We start from the raw sequence: 15,183 nt of genomic DNA, 5'->3' as shown, positions 1-15,183 counted from the left end.
CATGGGGACATGGGCCATGGGAGATGGGGACATGGGGGACATGGGGACACCATGGGGACACCATGGGGACACCATGGGGACAAGGGACATGGGGACATGGGCCATGGGGACACCATGGAGGCACCATGGGGACATGGGGACAGCATGGGGACTTCGGGGGGACATGGGGACACCATGGGGACACCATGGGGACAAGGGACATGGGGACATGGGCCATGGGAGATGGGGACATGGGGACACCATGGGGACATGGGTCATGGGAGATGGGGACATGGGGGACATGGGGACCCTGGTGGACACGGGCCACGGGGACATGGAGGTGACATGGGCCATGGGGACACCACGGGGACATGGGGGGGACATGGGGACACCATAGGGTCAGGGGCCATGGTTATGGGGACACCATGGGGACATTGGGGGGACATGGGCCATGGGGACACCATGGAGACACTGGGGTCATGGGGACAATAGGGGACACCATGGGGACATGGGCCATGGGAGATGGGGGCCATGGGGACACCATGGAGGCACCATGGGGACATGGGGACAGCATGGGGACTTTGGGGGGACATGGGGACACCATGGGGACAAGGGCCATGGGGACATGGGCCATGGGGACACGGGGACACCATGGGGGACAGAGGGCCATGGGGGGGCCATGGGGACCCTGGGGGACCCTGGGGGCCACGGAGAGGACCGGGGACGTGGTGGGGACACGGGGAGGGACATGGGGGGGGGACACGGGGTGACACGGGGGGGACACGGGGGGACACGGGGGGGGACACGGGGGGGGACACAGGGGGGACACGGGGGGACACGGGGGGACACGGGGGTGACACGGGGGGGACACGGGGGGACACGGGGGGGACACGGGGTGACACGGGGGGACACGGGGGGACACGGGGGGGGACACTGACGCGGCGGCGGCGCGCGGGCGGCGATGTTGGCCCGGTGGCCCAGCGGGAAGGCCAGGCTGGGGGACAGCCGCGGGGGGAGGGGCGGCGGCGACGGTGACCCCGGTGACCCCGGTGACCTCGGTGACCTCGGTGACCTCGGTGACCTCGGTGACCCCGGTGGCGACGGTGGCGCCGGTGGCGCCGGTGACGGGGGCGGGGGGCGTGGCCAGGGGCAGAGGGCGGGGGGCAGCGCCCGCAGCCGCCAGGGCCACCCCGGGGCGTAGGGCTCCCACCTGGGGGGCACGGGGGGCTGCGCCCAGGGCTCCCAGTGCCTCCCAGTGCCTCCCAGTGCCTCCCAGTAACCGCCCAGGGCCACCCCGGGGCGTAGGGCTCCCACCTGGGGGGCACGGGGGGCTGCGCCCAGGGCTCCCAGTGCCTCCCAGTGCCTCCCAGTAACCGCCCAGGGCCACCCCGGGGCGTAGGGCTCCCACCTGGGGGGCACGGGGGGCTGCTCCCAGTGCTCCCAGTGCCTCCCAGTGCCTCCCAGTAACCTCCCAGTGCCTCCCAGTGCCTCCCAGTAACCGCCCAGTGCCTCCCAGTAACCGCCCAGGGCCACCCCGGGGCGTAGGGCTCCCACCTGGGGGGCACGGGGGGCTGCGCCCAGGGCTCCCAGTGCCTCCCAGTGCCTCCCAGTGCCTCCCAGTAACCGCCCAGGGCCACCCCGGGGCGTAGGGCTCCCACCTGGGGGGCACGGGGGGCTGCGCCCAGGGCTCCCAGTGCCTCCCAGTGCCTCCCAGTAACCGCCCAGGGCCACCCCGGGGCGTAGGGCTCCCACCTGGGGGGCAACGGGGGGGCTGCTCCCAGTGCTCCCAGTGCCTCCCAGTGCCTCCCAGTAACCTCCCAGTGCCTCCCAGTGCCTCCCAGTAACCGCCCAGTGCCTCCCAGTAACCGCCCAGGGCCACCCCGGGGCGTAGGGCTCCCACCTGGGGGGCACGGGGGGGCTGCGCCCAGGGCTCCCAGTGCCTCCCAGTGCCTCCCAGTAACCGCCCAGGGCCACCCCGGGGCGTAGGGCTCCCACCTGGGGGGCACGGGGGGGCTGCTCCCAGTGCTCCCAGTGCCTCCCAGTGCCTCCCAGTAACCGCCCAGGGCCACCCCGGGGCGTAGGGCTCCCACCTGGGGGGCACGGGGGGCTGCGCCCAGGGCTCCCAGTGCCTCCCAGTGCCTCCCAGTAACCGCCCAGTGCCTCCCAGTAACCGCCCAGGGCCGCCCAGGGCCTCCCAGTAACCGCCCAGGGCTCCCAGTGCCTCCCAGTAACCGCCCAGGGCCACCCCGGGGCGTAGGGCTCCCACCTGGGGGGGCACGGGGGGCTGCGCCCAGGGCTCCCAGTGCCTCCCAGTGCCTCCCAGTAACCGCCCAGGGCCACCCCGGGGCGTAGGGCTCCCACCTGGGGGGCACGGGGGGCTGCGCCCAGTGCCTCCCAGTGCCTCCCAGTGCCTCCCAGTAACCGCCCAGGGCCACCCCGGGGCGTAGGGCTCCCACCTGGGGGGCACGGGGGGCTGCGCCCAGTGCCTCCCAGTGCCTCCCAGTAACCGCCCAGTGCCTCCCAGTAACCGCCCAGGGCCTCCCAGTGCCTCCCAGTAACCGCCCAGGGCCACCCCGGGGCGTAGGGCTCCCACCTGGGGGGCACGGGGGGCTGCGCCCAGGGCTCCCAGTGCCTCCCAGTGCCTCCAGTAACCGCCCAGGGCCTCCCAGTAACCGCCCAGGGCTCCCAGTGCCTCCTAGTAACCGCCCAGGGCCTCTCAGTAACCACCCAGGGCCTCCCAGTGCCTCCTAGTAACCGCCCAGGGCCTCCCAGTAACTGCCCAGGGCCTCCCAGTGCCTCCCAGTAACCGCCCAGGCCTCCCAGTAACTGCCCAGGGCCTCCCAGTGCCTCCCAGTAACCGCCTAGGGCCACCCCGGGGCGTAGGGCTCCCACCTGGGGGGCACAGGGGGCTGCGCCCAGGGCTCCCAGTGCCTCCCAGTAACCGCCCAGGGCCGCCCAGTAACCGCCCAGGGCCTCCTGGTAACCTCCCAGTGCCTCCCAGTAACCGCCCAGGGCCGCCCAGTAACCGCCCAGGGCCTCCTGGTAACCTCCCAGTGCCTCCCAGTAACTGCCCAGGGCCGCCCAGTAACTGCCCAGGGCTGCCCGGTAACCGCCCAGGGCTCCCAGTGCCTCCCAGTAACTGCCCAGGGCCGCCCGGTAACCGCCCAGTGCCTCCCAGTAACCACCCAGGGCCGCCCAGTAACCGCCCAGGGCTGCCCGGTAACTGCCCAGGGCTCCCAGTGCCTCCCAGTAACCGCCCAGTAACCGCCCAGGGCCTCCCAGTACCTCCCAGTGCCTCCCAGTAACCGCCCAGGGCCACCTGGTAACCGCCCAGGGCCTCCCAGTGCCTCCCAGTAACCGCCCAGGGCCACCCGGTAACCGCCCAGTGCCTCCCAGTAACCACCCAGGGCCTCTCAGTAACCTCCCAGTGCCTCCCAGTAACCGCCCAGGCCCGCCCAGTAACCACCCAGTGCCTCCTGGTAACCGCCCAGTGCCTCCCAGTAACCGCCCAGGGCCGCCCGGTAACTCCCAGGGCTGCCCAGTAACCGCCCAGAGCTTCCAGTGCCTCCCAGTAACCGCCCAGGGCCGCCCAGTAACCACTCAGGGCCTCCCGGTAATGTCCCAAGGCTCCCAGTGCCTCCCAGTAACCTCCCAGTGCCTCCCGGTAACCTCCCAGTGACTCCTGGTAACCTCCCAGTACCTCCCAGTAACCACCCAGGGCCGCCCAGTAACCGCCCAGAGCTCCCAGTGCCTCCCAGTAACCGCCCAGGGCCACCCGGTAACCGCCCAGGGCCTCCCAGTAACCACCCAGGGCTGCCCGGTAACCGCCCAGGGCTCCCAGTGCCTCCCAGTAACTGCCCAGGGCCTCCCGGTAACCTCTCAGGGCCTCCCAGTAACCTCCCATTGCCTCCCAGTAACCTCCCAGTGCCTCCCAGTAACCTCCCACTGCCTCCCAGGGCCTCCCGGTAACCTCCCAGTGCCTCCCAGTAACGTTCCAGTGCCTCCCAGTAACATCCCACTGTCTCCCAGTGCCTCCCAGTAATGTCCAAGTGCTCCCAGTGCCTCTCAGTAACATCCCAGTGCCTCTCAGTAACATCCCAGTACTCCCAGTAATGTCCCAGTGCCTCCCAGTAACATCCCAGTGCCTCTCAGTAACATCCCAGTGCTCCCACTGCCTCCCAGTAACATCCCAGTGCCTCCCAGTGCCCCCTGGTAACATCCCGGTGCCTCCCAGTTCCTCCCCAGACCCCTCCCAGTCCTCCCAGTGGTCCCAATCCCCTCCCAGTCCTCCCAGTCCCCTCGTCATCTCCTCCCAGTCCCATTCCAGTCCTCCCAGTCCCCGTCCAGTGCTCCCAGTGCCCTCCCAGTCCTCCCAACATCCTCCCAGTCTCCTCCCAGACCCCTCCTGGTCCTCCCAGTGCCCCCCCAGCGCCCTCCCACCACCCTCCCAGTCCTCCCAGTCCCCTCCCAGTTCTCCCAGTCCCCTCCCAGTTCTCCCAGTCCCCTCCCAGACCCCTCCCAATCCCCTCCCAGTCCTCCCAGTGCCCCCCTAGTGCCTCCCCAGCGCCCTCCCAGTCCTCCCAGTCCCCTCCCAGTTCTCCCAGTCCCCTCCCAATCCCCTCCCAGTCCTCCCAGTGCCCCCCTAGTGCCCCTCTAGCGCCCTCCCCATCCTCCCAGTCCCCTCCCAGTGCTCCCAGTCCGTACTGGAAGGCCTCCTTGCGCTCCCTCCGCTCCTCCTGGCGCTGCTGCAGCAGCTGCGGCTCCCAGGCGGCCCCGCGCGGCGTCCGGGCTGGGGACACGGGGGGACACGGGGGGACACGGGGGGACACGGGGGGACATGGGACACCCACCCCCCACCCCGCCCAGTGCCTCCAGTTCCCTCCCAGTGCTCCCACTTCCCGGTCACGGCAGGTGACAGGAGTCACAGGTGGCCCCGTGGTGGCCCCTTGTCCCCAAGGTGTCCCCCCCGTGTCCCCATGTCCCCTCGTGTCCCCATATGTCCCCACGGTGTCCCCAATGTCCCCACGGTGTCCCCAATGTCCCCATGCTGTGCCCCGTGTCCCCATGTCCCCAGGGTGTCCCCAAGGTGTGTCCCTGTGTCCCCAGGGCGTCCCCACCGTGTCCCAGTGTCCCCACGGTGTGCCCCATGTCACCGTGTCCCCGTGTCCCCAGGGTGTCCCCAAGGTGTCCCCCGTGTCCCCAGGGCATCCCCACCGTGTCCCAGTGTCCCCATGGTGTGCCCCATGGTGTCCCCATGTCCCTGTGTCCCCCCCATGTCCCCATGCTGTGCCCCGTGTCACCGTGTCCCCATGGTGTCCCCAAGGTGTGTCCCATGTCCCCAGGGCGTCCCCCCGTATCCCCAGGGCGTCCCCCCGTGTCCCCAGGGCGTCCCCACCGTGTCCCAGTGTCCCCACAGTGTGCCCCATGGTGTCCCCAATGCATGCCCCGTGTCCCCAGGGTGTCCCCAGGGTGTCCCCAGGGTGTCCCCAGGGTGTCCCCCATGTCCCCAGGGCGTCCCCACCGTGTCCCTGTGTCCCCATCCTGTGCCCCGTGTCCTCATGTCCCCCCATGTCCCCTTGTCCCCAACGTGTGCCCTCTGTCCTCATGTCCCCAATGTCCCCACGCTGTGCCCCGTGTCCCCAGGGTGTCCCCACCGTGTCCCAGTGTCCCCACGCTATGCCCCATGGTGTCCCCAATGCGTGCCCCATGTCCCCAGGGTGTCCCCAAGGTGTCCCCCATGTCCCCAGGGCATCCCCACCGTGTCCCTGTGTCCCCACCCTGTGCCCCGTGTCCCCATGTCCCCCCATGTCCCCTTGTCCCCAACGTGTGCCCTCTGTCCTCATGTCCCCCCCCATGTCCTCAATGTCCCCAGGGTGTCCCCCATGTCCCCAGGGTGTCCCCAGGGTGTCCCCAGGGTGCCCCCAGGGTGCCCCCAGGGTGTCCCCAGGGTGTCCCCCATGTCCCCAGGGCGTCCCCACCGTGTCCCTGTGTCCCCATCCTGTGCCCCGTGTCCTCATGTCCCCCCATGTCCCCTTGTCCCCAACGTGTGCCCTCTGTCCTCATGTCCCCAATGTCCCCACGCTGTGCCCCGTGTCCCCAGGGTGTCCCCATGGTGTCCCCTGTGTCCCCAGGGCGTCCCCAAGGTGTCCCCAAGGTGTCCCCAGGGTGTCCCCAGGGTGTCCCCAAGGTGTCCCCAGGGTGTCCCCAGGGTGTCCCCAAGGTGTCCCCAGGGTGTCCCCAGGGTGTCCCCAGGGTGTCCCCAAGGTGTCCCCAGGGTGTCCCCAAGGTGTCCCCAGGGTGTCCCCAGGGTGTCCCCAGGGTGTCCCCACGGTGTCCCCACGGTGTCCCCACGGTGTCCCCAAGGTGTCCCCAAGGTGTCCCCAGGGTGTCCCCAAATGTCCCCAAGGTGTCCCCGTGTCCCCACATTCCCCCATGTCCCCTCGTGTCCCCAAGGTGGCCCCCTGTCCCCAAGGTGTCCACCCAAGGTGTCCCCATGTGTCCCCTCAAGGTGTCCCCAAGGTGTCCCCAGGGTGTCCCAGGGTGTCCCCAGGGTGTCCCCAAGGTGTCCCCAAGGTGTCCCCGTACCGGTGCCCTCCCGCAGCTCCAGCCCCCCGCTCTCCAGCCAGCGCGTAGCAGGGGAAGGTGGCCCTGGGGGTGGCCCCGGCCCCCTCGTCCCCGCTGTCCCCCCTCGTCCCCCGCCGTCCCCCTCGTCCCCGCCGTCCCCCTCGTCGCCGCCGTCCCCCAGGGGCCCGGTGACGGTGACGCGGGCGCAGAACCAGCGGTCGGGGACGAGGGACACCAGCGGCTCCTTCCACAGCCGCAGCCGCAGGAGGGTCCCCAGGGGCCGCCCCGACGTCACCTCCGCCACCACCGTCTGCGGGGACACCGCCTGTCACCCCCCCTGGCACCCCCCTGGCACCCCCTGTCACCCCTTGTCACCCCTTGTCACCCCCCCCGTCACCACCCAGCACCCCTTGTCACCCCTTGTCACCCCCTGGCACCCCCCCTGGCACCCCCTGTCACCCCCTTGTCACCCCCCTGTCACCGCCCGGCACCCCCTGGCACCTCCTGTCACCCCCCAGTCATCACCCTGTCACCCCCTGTTATCTCCCAGTCACCCCCTGTCACCCCTCTGTCACACGCTGTCACCCCCCCGTCACCCCCTGTCACCACCCGTCACCCCTTGGCACCCCCCTGGTCACCCCCTGTCATCGCCCTGTCACCCTCTGGTCACCCCCTGTCACCCCCCTGTCACCCCCCTGGCACCCCCTGGCACCCCCGTCACCCCCTCTGTCATCTCCCAGTCACTCTCTGTCACCCCCTGTCATCACCCTGTCACCCCCTGTCACCTCCAGTCACCCCCTGTCACCACCCAGCCACCCCCAGTCACCCCATCACCCCTCTGTCACCGCCTGTCACACCCCCCAGTCACCCCCCTGTCATCTCCCAGTCACCCCCAGTCACCCCCTGTCACCTCCCAGTCACCCCCAGTCAGCCCCCATCACCCCCGTGTCCCCCCACTGTCCCCTGTGTCACCCCTCAGGTCACCCCCTGTCACCCCCCCCGTCACCCCCAGTCACCCCCTGTCACCCCCCCATCACCCCCTGTCACCGCCCGTCACCCCCTGGCATCGCTTGTCACCCCCCTGGTCACCCCCAGTCACCTCCAGTCACCCCCAGTCACCTCCAGTCACCCCCTGTCACCACCCAGTCACCCCCAGTCACCCCATCACCCCTCTGTCACCCCCTGTCACCCCCCCCATCACCCCCTGTCACTGCCTGTCACCCCCTGGCATCGCTTGTCACCCCCCTGGTCACCCCCAGTCACCTCCAGTCACCTCCAGTCACCCCCTGTCACCCCCTGTCACCCCCTGTCACTGTCCGTCACCCCCTGGCACCGCTTGTCACCCCCCCTGGTCACCCCCAGTCACCCCCAGTCACCTCCAGTCACCTCCAGTCACCCCCAGTCAGCCCCCATCACCCCCGTGTCCCCCCACTGTCCCCTGCGTCACCCCTCAGGTCACCCCCTGTCACCCCTCCTGCCTCGTCAGCCTACTCAGTGCCTCCCAGTACTCCCAGTCCCTCCCAGTTCTCCTCCCAGCGCCTGCATGCCACCTCCAGCCTCCCTCCCAGTGCTCCCAGTTCCCCTCCAGTCCCTCACAGTGCCCCCCCCCAGTGCCTCCTGGTCCCTTCCCAGTTCCCCCCCAGAGCCTTCCCAGTCCTTCCGAGTGCTCCCCAGTCCCTCCCAGCACCCCCCAGTCCCTTCCCAGTCCCTCCCAGTGCCCCCCAATCGCTTCCTAGAGCCCCCCACTCCCCTCACACTCCTTCCCAGTGTTCCCCAGTCCCTCCCACTGCCCCTCAATCCTTGCCCAGTGCCCCCCAGTCCCTTCCCAGCGCCCCCCAGTCCCTTCCCCCAGTCCCCTTCCCAGCCCTCCCCAGTCCCTTCCCAGCCCCCCCAATCCCTTCCCAGTGTTCCCCAGTCTCTCCCAGTGCCCCCCAATCCTTTCCCAGCCCCCCAAGTCCCTTCCCAGCACCTCCCAATCCCTTCCCAGTGCTCCCCAGTCCCTTCCAGTGCCCCCCAATCCTTTCCCAGCACCCCCCCAGTCCCTTCCCAGCGCCCCCCAGTCCCTTCCCAGTTCCTCCCAGTACCCCCCAATCCCTTCCCAGCGCCCCCCAGTCCCTTCCCACTCCCTCCCACTGCCCCCCAAGCCCTTCCCAGTGCCCCTAACCCTTTTCCAGCACCCCCCGTCCCTTCCCAGTGCCCCCCAATCCTTTCCCAGCACCCCCAGTCCCTTCCCAGCCCTCCCCAGTCCCTTCCCAGCCCCCCCAATCCCTTCCCAGTGCGCCCCAGTCTCTCCCAGTACCCCCCAATCCTTTCCCAGCCCCCCCAAGTCCCTTCCCAGCACCTCCCAATCCCTTCCCAGCGCCCCCCAGTCCCTTCCCACTCCCTCCCAGTGCCCCCCCAGTCCCTTCCCACTCCCTCCCCACTGCCCCCCAATCCCTTCCCAGTGCTCCCCAGTCTCTCCCAATACCCCCCAATCCTTTCCCAGTGCCCCCCAATCCTTTCCCAGCACCCCCCAGTCCCTTCCCAGCCCTTCCCAGTCCCTTCCCAGCACCTCCCAATCCCTTCCCAGCGCCCCCCAGTCCCTTCCCACTCCCTCCCAGCGCCCCCCAGTCCCTTCCCAGAACGGTGCAGCGGCCGCAGCTGGTGGAGGGGCCAGTCGAGGTGGCAGGGGGGGCTCTGCCCCCCAGTCCCCACCAGGCTGAGGGTGACGGGCGCCAGCGTCCCCCCCCCCCACTGGGACCCCCGTCGTCACCCGCACCCGGTACCAGGCTCCCCCCGCGGACTGGGGGGGACTGGGGAGGGTCATGGGGGGACTGGGGGGGCCCCTCGGGGGGGACTGGGGGGGACTGGGGGGCCGCCAGGGTGTCGCTGGGGCGCAGCCGGGGGCCTCGGGGCGCCGCCAGGGCCCTTTGTGGCCCCCACAGCCCCAGTTCCCCCCCCTCCCCCCCCTCCCCAGTTCCTCCCAGTTCCCGGCCTCAACCGGTTGGAGCGCTCCTGGGCCCACCCAGTTTCACCACTGGCCCCAGTAAGACCAGTTCCATTCCCGCTTGCCTCAGCGACAACCCCCCCACACCCCCCCACCCCCCCACCCCCCGGCCCAGTTACGCCCAGTTGCACCACTGGCGCCAGTAAGACCAGTTCCACTCCTGCTTGCATCAGCGACCCCCCTCGCCCGCAGCCCAGTTACACCCCAGTTGCACAACTGGGGCTGGACCTCATGCCGGTTGCATCCCAGCTGACCCCAGTTCCGTCCCAGTTAATGCACGGGGACTGGGCCACATCCCAGTTGCACCCCAGTTCACCCCCCGTGACGCCACTGGTCTGGGCCGCAGCCCAGTTGCACCCCAGTTCACCCCAGTTACGCCACTGGGTCTGGGCCGCACCCCACTTGGATCCGAGTTACACCCCAGTTTACACCAGTAAGTCTTTGCCCAGCACCCTTTCGCACCTCTGATCCAGCACGGGGCCCAGTATGACCAGTTACACTCCGGTTTAGACCCTGCCACCAGTTTACACCACTGAGCCTGGCCTACACCCCAGTTCAGACCACTGGGCTTGGCCCCCACCATCCCAGTTACACCCAGTTTACACCACTGAGCCTGGCCTACACCCCAGTTCAACCCCAGTTCAGACCACTGGGCTTGGCCCCACCATCCCAGTTACACCCAGTTTACACCACTGAGCCTGGCCTCCACCCCAGTTCAACCCCAGTTCACACCACTGGGCTTAGCCCCACCATCCCAGTTCCACCCAGCTTACACCACTAACTCTTGGCCCAGCAGCCTTTTATACTGGGCCCAGTATCACCAGTTATACCCCAGTTTAGACACCACCACCAGTTTGGACCACTGGGGCTTGGGCCCACCATTCCCGGTTCCACCCCAGTTTACACCACTGAGCCTGGCCTACACCCCAGTTCAGACCACTGGGCTTGGCCCCCCATCCCAGTTCCACCCAGTTTACACCACTGAGCCTGGTCTCCACCCCAGTTCAGACCACTGGGCTTGGCCCCACCATCCCAGTTCCACCCAGTTTACACCACTGAGCCTGGCCTACACCCCAGTTCCACCCCAGTTCACACCACTGGGCTTGGTCCCCCATCCCAGTTCCACCCAGTTTACACCACTAACTCTTGGCCCAGCACCCTTTTATACTGGGCCCAGTATCACCAGTTACACCCCAGTTTAGACCCCACCACCAGTCTGGACCACTGGGCTTGGGCCCACCATCCCAATTCCACCCAGTTTACACCACTGAGCCTGGCCTACACCCAGTTCAGACCACTGGGCTTGGCCCCCCCATCCCAGTTCCACCCAGTTTACACCACTGAGCCTGGCCTACACCCCAGTTCAGACCACTGGGCTTGGCCTCCCCATCCCAGTTCCACCCAGTTTACACCACTGAGCCTGGCCTACACCCCAGTTCACGACCACTGGGCTTGGTCCCCCCATCCCAGTTCCACCCAGTTTACACCACTAACTCTTGGCCCAGCACCCTTTTACACTGGGCCCAGCATCACCAGTTACACCCCAGTTTAGACCCCGCCACCAGTCTGGACCACTGGGCTTGGCCCCACCATCCCAGTTCCACCCAGTTTACACCACTGAGCCTGGCCTACACCCCAGTTCCACCCCAGTTCCCACCACTGGGCTTGGCCCCCTCCCATCCCAGTTCCACCCAGTTTACACCACTAACTCTTGGCCCAGCACCCTTTTACACTGGGCCCAGTATCACCAGTTACACCCCAGTTTAGACCCCACTACCAGTCTGGACCACTGGGCTTGGTCCCACCATCCCAGTTCCACCCAGTTTACACCACTGAGCCTGGCCTACACCCCACTTCCACCCCAGTTCACACCACTGGGCTTGGCCCCCCCATCCCAGTTCCACCCAGTTTACACCACTAACTCTTGGCCCAGCACCCTTTTATACTGGGCCCAGTATCACCAGTTACACCCCAGTTTAGACCCCACTACCAGTCTGGACCACTGGGCTTGGCCCCACCATCCCAGTTCCACCCAGTTTACACCACTGAGCCTGGCCTACACCCCAGTTCACACCACTGGGCTTGGCCCCCCATCCCAGTTCCACCCAGTTTACACCACTAACTCTTGGCCCAGCACCCTTTTACACTGGGCCCAGTATCACCAGTTACACCCCAGTTTAGACCTCACCACCAGTTTGGACCACTGGGCTTGGTCCCACCATCCCAGTTCCACCCAGTTTACACCACTGAGCCTGGCCTACACCCCAGTTCACACCACTGGGCTTGGCCCCCCATCCCAGTTCCACCCAGTTTACACCACTAACTCTTGGCCCAGCACCCTTTTACACTGGGCCCAGTATCACCAGTTACACCCCAGTTTAGACCCCACCACCAGTTTGGACCACTGGGCTTGGCCCCACCATCTCAGTTCCACCCAGTTTACACCACTGAGCCTGGCCTACACCCCAGTTCAGACCACTGGGCTTGGCCCACCATCCCAGTTCCACCCAGTTTACACCACTAACTCTTGGCCCAGCACCCTTTTACACTGGGCCCAGTATCACCAGTTACACCCCAGTTTAGACCCCGCCACCAGTCTGGACCACTGAGCTTGGTCCCCCCATCCCAGTTACACCCAGTTTACACCACTGAGCCTGGCCTACACCCCAGTTCACACCACTGGGCTTGGCCCCCCATCCCAGTTCCACCCAGTTTACACCACTAACTCTTGGCCCAGCACCCTTTTACACTGGGCCCAGTATCACCAGTTACACCCCAGTTTAGACTCAGCCACCAGTCTGAACCACTGGGCTTGGCCCCACCATCCCAGTTCCATCCAGTTTACACCACTAACTCTTGGCCCAGCACCCTTTTACACTGGGCCCAGTATCACCAGTTACACCCCAGTTTAGACCCGCCACCAGTCTGGACCACTGGGCTTGGTCCCCCCATCCCAGTTCCACCCAGTTTACACCACTGAGCCTGGCCTACACCCCAGTTCCACCCCAGTTCCCACCACTGGGCTTGGCCCCTCACCCCAGTCCCCCCCCAGTTCCCACCAACCCCACCCAGTAAGACCAGTCCGCCCAGTGCCGCCCTCCCCTCCCCCCCCCGCTCCACACGCACACCAGCCGCTGGGGGCAGCACCTTTATTACAGACACCAGTAACAGCTCCCAGTACAAACCAGTTGGCCACTGGGCGCATCCCAAACCCTCCACCACCCCGGGGGGGGGACCCAGGTGCCCGGGACCCCCCCAAAAAGGGGACCGAGTCGCTGGGGACCCCCCCAAAAGGGGACCCGGGTGCCCAGGGACCCCCCAAAAGGGGGACCCGGGTGCCCAGGGACCCCCCAAAACCAGCCCCAGGCACCCAGGGACCCCCCAAAAATCAGACCAGGTGCCCAGGGGACCCCCCCAAGACCCCATTGGCACCCCCCAGAGCCCCCCCCCCCCCAATACCCCACTGGAGAGGACCCAGGTGACCGAGGACCCCCCCAAAACCAGGCCCAGGCACCCAGGGACCCCCCCAAAACCAGGCCCAGGAACCCCGAGACCCCCTAAAACCAGCCCCAGGAATCCAGAGACCCCCCCAAAAGGGGACCCAGACACCACAAGACCCCCCAAAAACCAGGCCCAGGCACCCCGAGACCCCCCAAAATGGGACTCAGGCACCTTAAGACCCCCCAAAAGGGGACCCAGGTACCCCGAGACACCCCCAAAACCAGGCCCAGGCACCCAGAGACCCCCCAAAAAGGGACCCAGGAAGCCTGAGATCCCCCCAAAACCAGGCCCAGGCACCCAGAGACTCCCCCAAAAACAGGCCCAGGCACCCAGAGACACCCCAAAACCAGCCCCAGGCACCCCGAGACCCCGCAAAACCAGCCCCAGGCACCTTGAGACCCCCCAAAAACCAGGCCCAGGCACCGAGGGACACCCCAAAACCAGGCCCAGGCACCCTGAGACCCCCCAAAACGGGACTCAGGCACCTTGGGACCCCACAAATCCAGGCCCAGGCACCCCAAGACCCCCCAAAATGGGACTCAGGCACCCAGAGACCCCCCAAAAAGGGACCCAGGAAGCCTGAGATCCCCCCAAAAACAGGCCCAGGCACCCAGAGACCCCCCCAAAACCAGGCCCAGGCACCCAGAGACCCCCCAAAACGGGACTCAGGCACCTTGGGATCCCCCAAAACCAGCCCCAGGCACCCAGGGACACCCCAAAACCAGCCCCAGGCACCCCGAGACCCCCCCAAAACGGGACTCAGGCACCCAGAGACCCCCCAAAACCAGGCCCAGGCACCCAGGGACACCCCAAAACCAGCCCAAGGCACCCAGAGACCCCCCCAAAACCAGCCCCAGGCACCCCGAGACCCCCCAAGACCAGGCCTAGGCACCCAGGGACACCCCAAAACCAGGCCCAGACACCCTGAGACCCCCCCAAAACGGGACTCAGGCACCCAGAGACCCCCCAAAAAGGGACCCAGGAAGCCTGAGATCCCCCAAAACCAGGCCCAGGCACCCAGAGACCCCCCAAAACGGGACTCAGGCACCCTGAGACCCCCCAAAACCAGGCCCAGGCACCCCGAGACCCCCCCCAAAACCAGCCCCAGGGCACCCCGAGACCCCCCCAAAACCAGCCCCAGGCACCTTGAGACCCCCCAAAACCAGCCCCAGGCATCCAGAGACCCCCCCAAACGGGACTCAGGCACCTTGGGACCCCCCAAAACCAGGCCCAGGCACCCCAAGACCCCCCAAAACGGGACTCAGGCACCCAGAGACCCCCCCAAAAAGGGACCCAGGAAGCCTGAGATCCCCCCAAAACCAGGCCCAGGCACCCAGGGACACCCCAAAACCAGGCCCAGGCACCCCAAGACCCCCCAAAACGGGACTCAGGCACCCCGAGACCCCCCAAAATGGGACCCAGGAAGCCTGAGATCCCCCCAAAAAACAGGCCCAGGCACCCTGAGACCCCCCAAAACGGGACTCAGGCACCCTGGGACCCCCCAAAAACCAGCCCCAGGCACCCAGGGACACCCCAAAACCAGCCCCAGGCACCCAGAGACCCCCCCAAACGGGACTCAGGCACCCAGAGACCCCCCAAAAAGGGACCCAGGAAGCCTGAGACCGCCCCAAAAACAGGCCCAGGCACCCAGGGACCCCCAAAAACCAGCCCCAGGCACGCCGGGCCCCCCCGGCAGGCCCCCCCTCAGATGGCGACGCTGTTCTCGATGGCGGCGGGGTCGAGGTACCGGTAGGGCAGCGCGAGCCCCGCGTTGCGGCGGCGGATGCGGCGGGAAATGGCGGCCAAGCGGCGCCGGAAGCGCGTCATCAGGCGGGAAACGGCGGGCTCCGAGAAATGGCGCTCGGGGTAGCGGCCCAGGGGGCGCTGGGGGGGGGGGGGGGGGGTCAGGGAGGGGGGGGGGGGGGGAGGGGGGGAGGGGAGGGGGGGAGGGGTCAGGGAGGGGGGGGGATACACCCCGGGGCGGGGGGGGGAGGGGATACACCCCGGGGGGGGGGGGGGTCAGGGAGGGGATGGGGATACACCCCGGGGAGGGGGGGGTCTGGGAGGGGGGGAGGGGGTCTGGGAAGGGGGGGAGGGGATACACCCCGTGGGGGGGGGGGTCAGGGAGGGGGGGGGGGGGGGGAGGGGTCAGA

Source organism: Leptosomus discolor, unplaced genomic scaffold (assembly GCF_034619465.1).
Source record: "Leptosomus discolor isolate bLepDis1 unplaced genomic scaffold, bLepDis1.hap2 HAP2_SCAFFOLD_243, whole genome shotgun sequence".
Lineage (NCBI taxonomy): Eukaryota > Metazoa > Chordata > Aves > Leptosomiformes > Leptosomidae > Leptosomus > Leptosomus discolor.
This window is presented reverse-complemented; position numbering follows the sequence as displayed.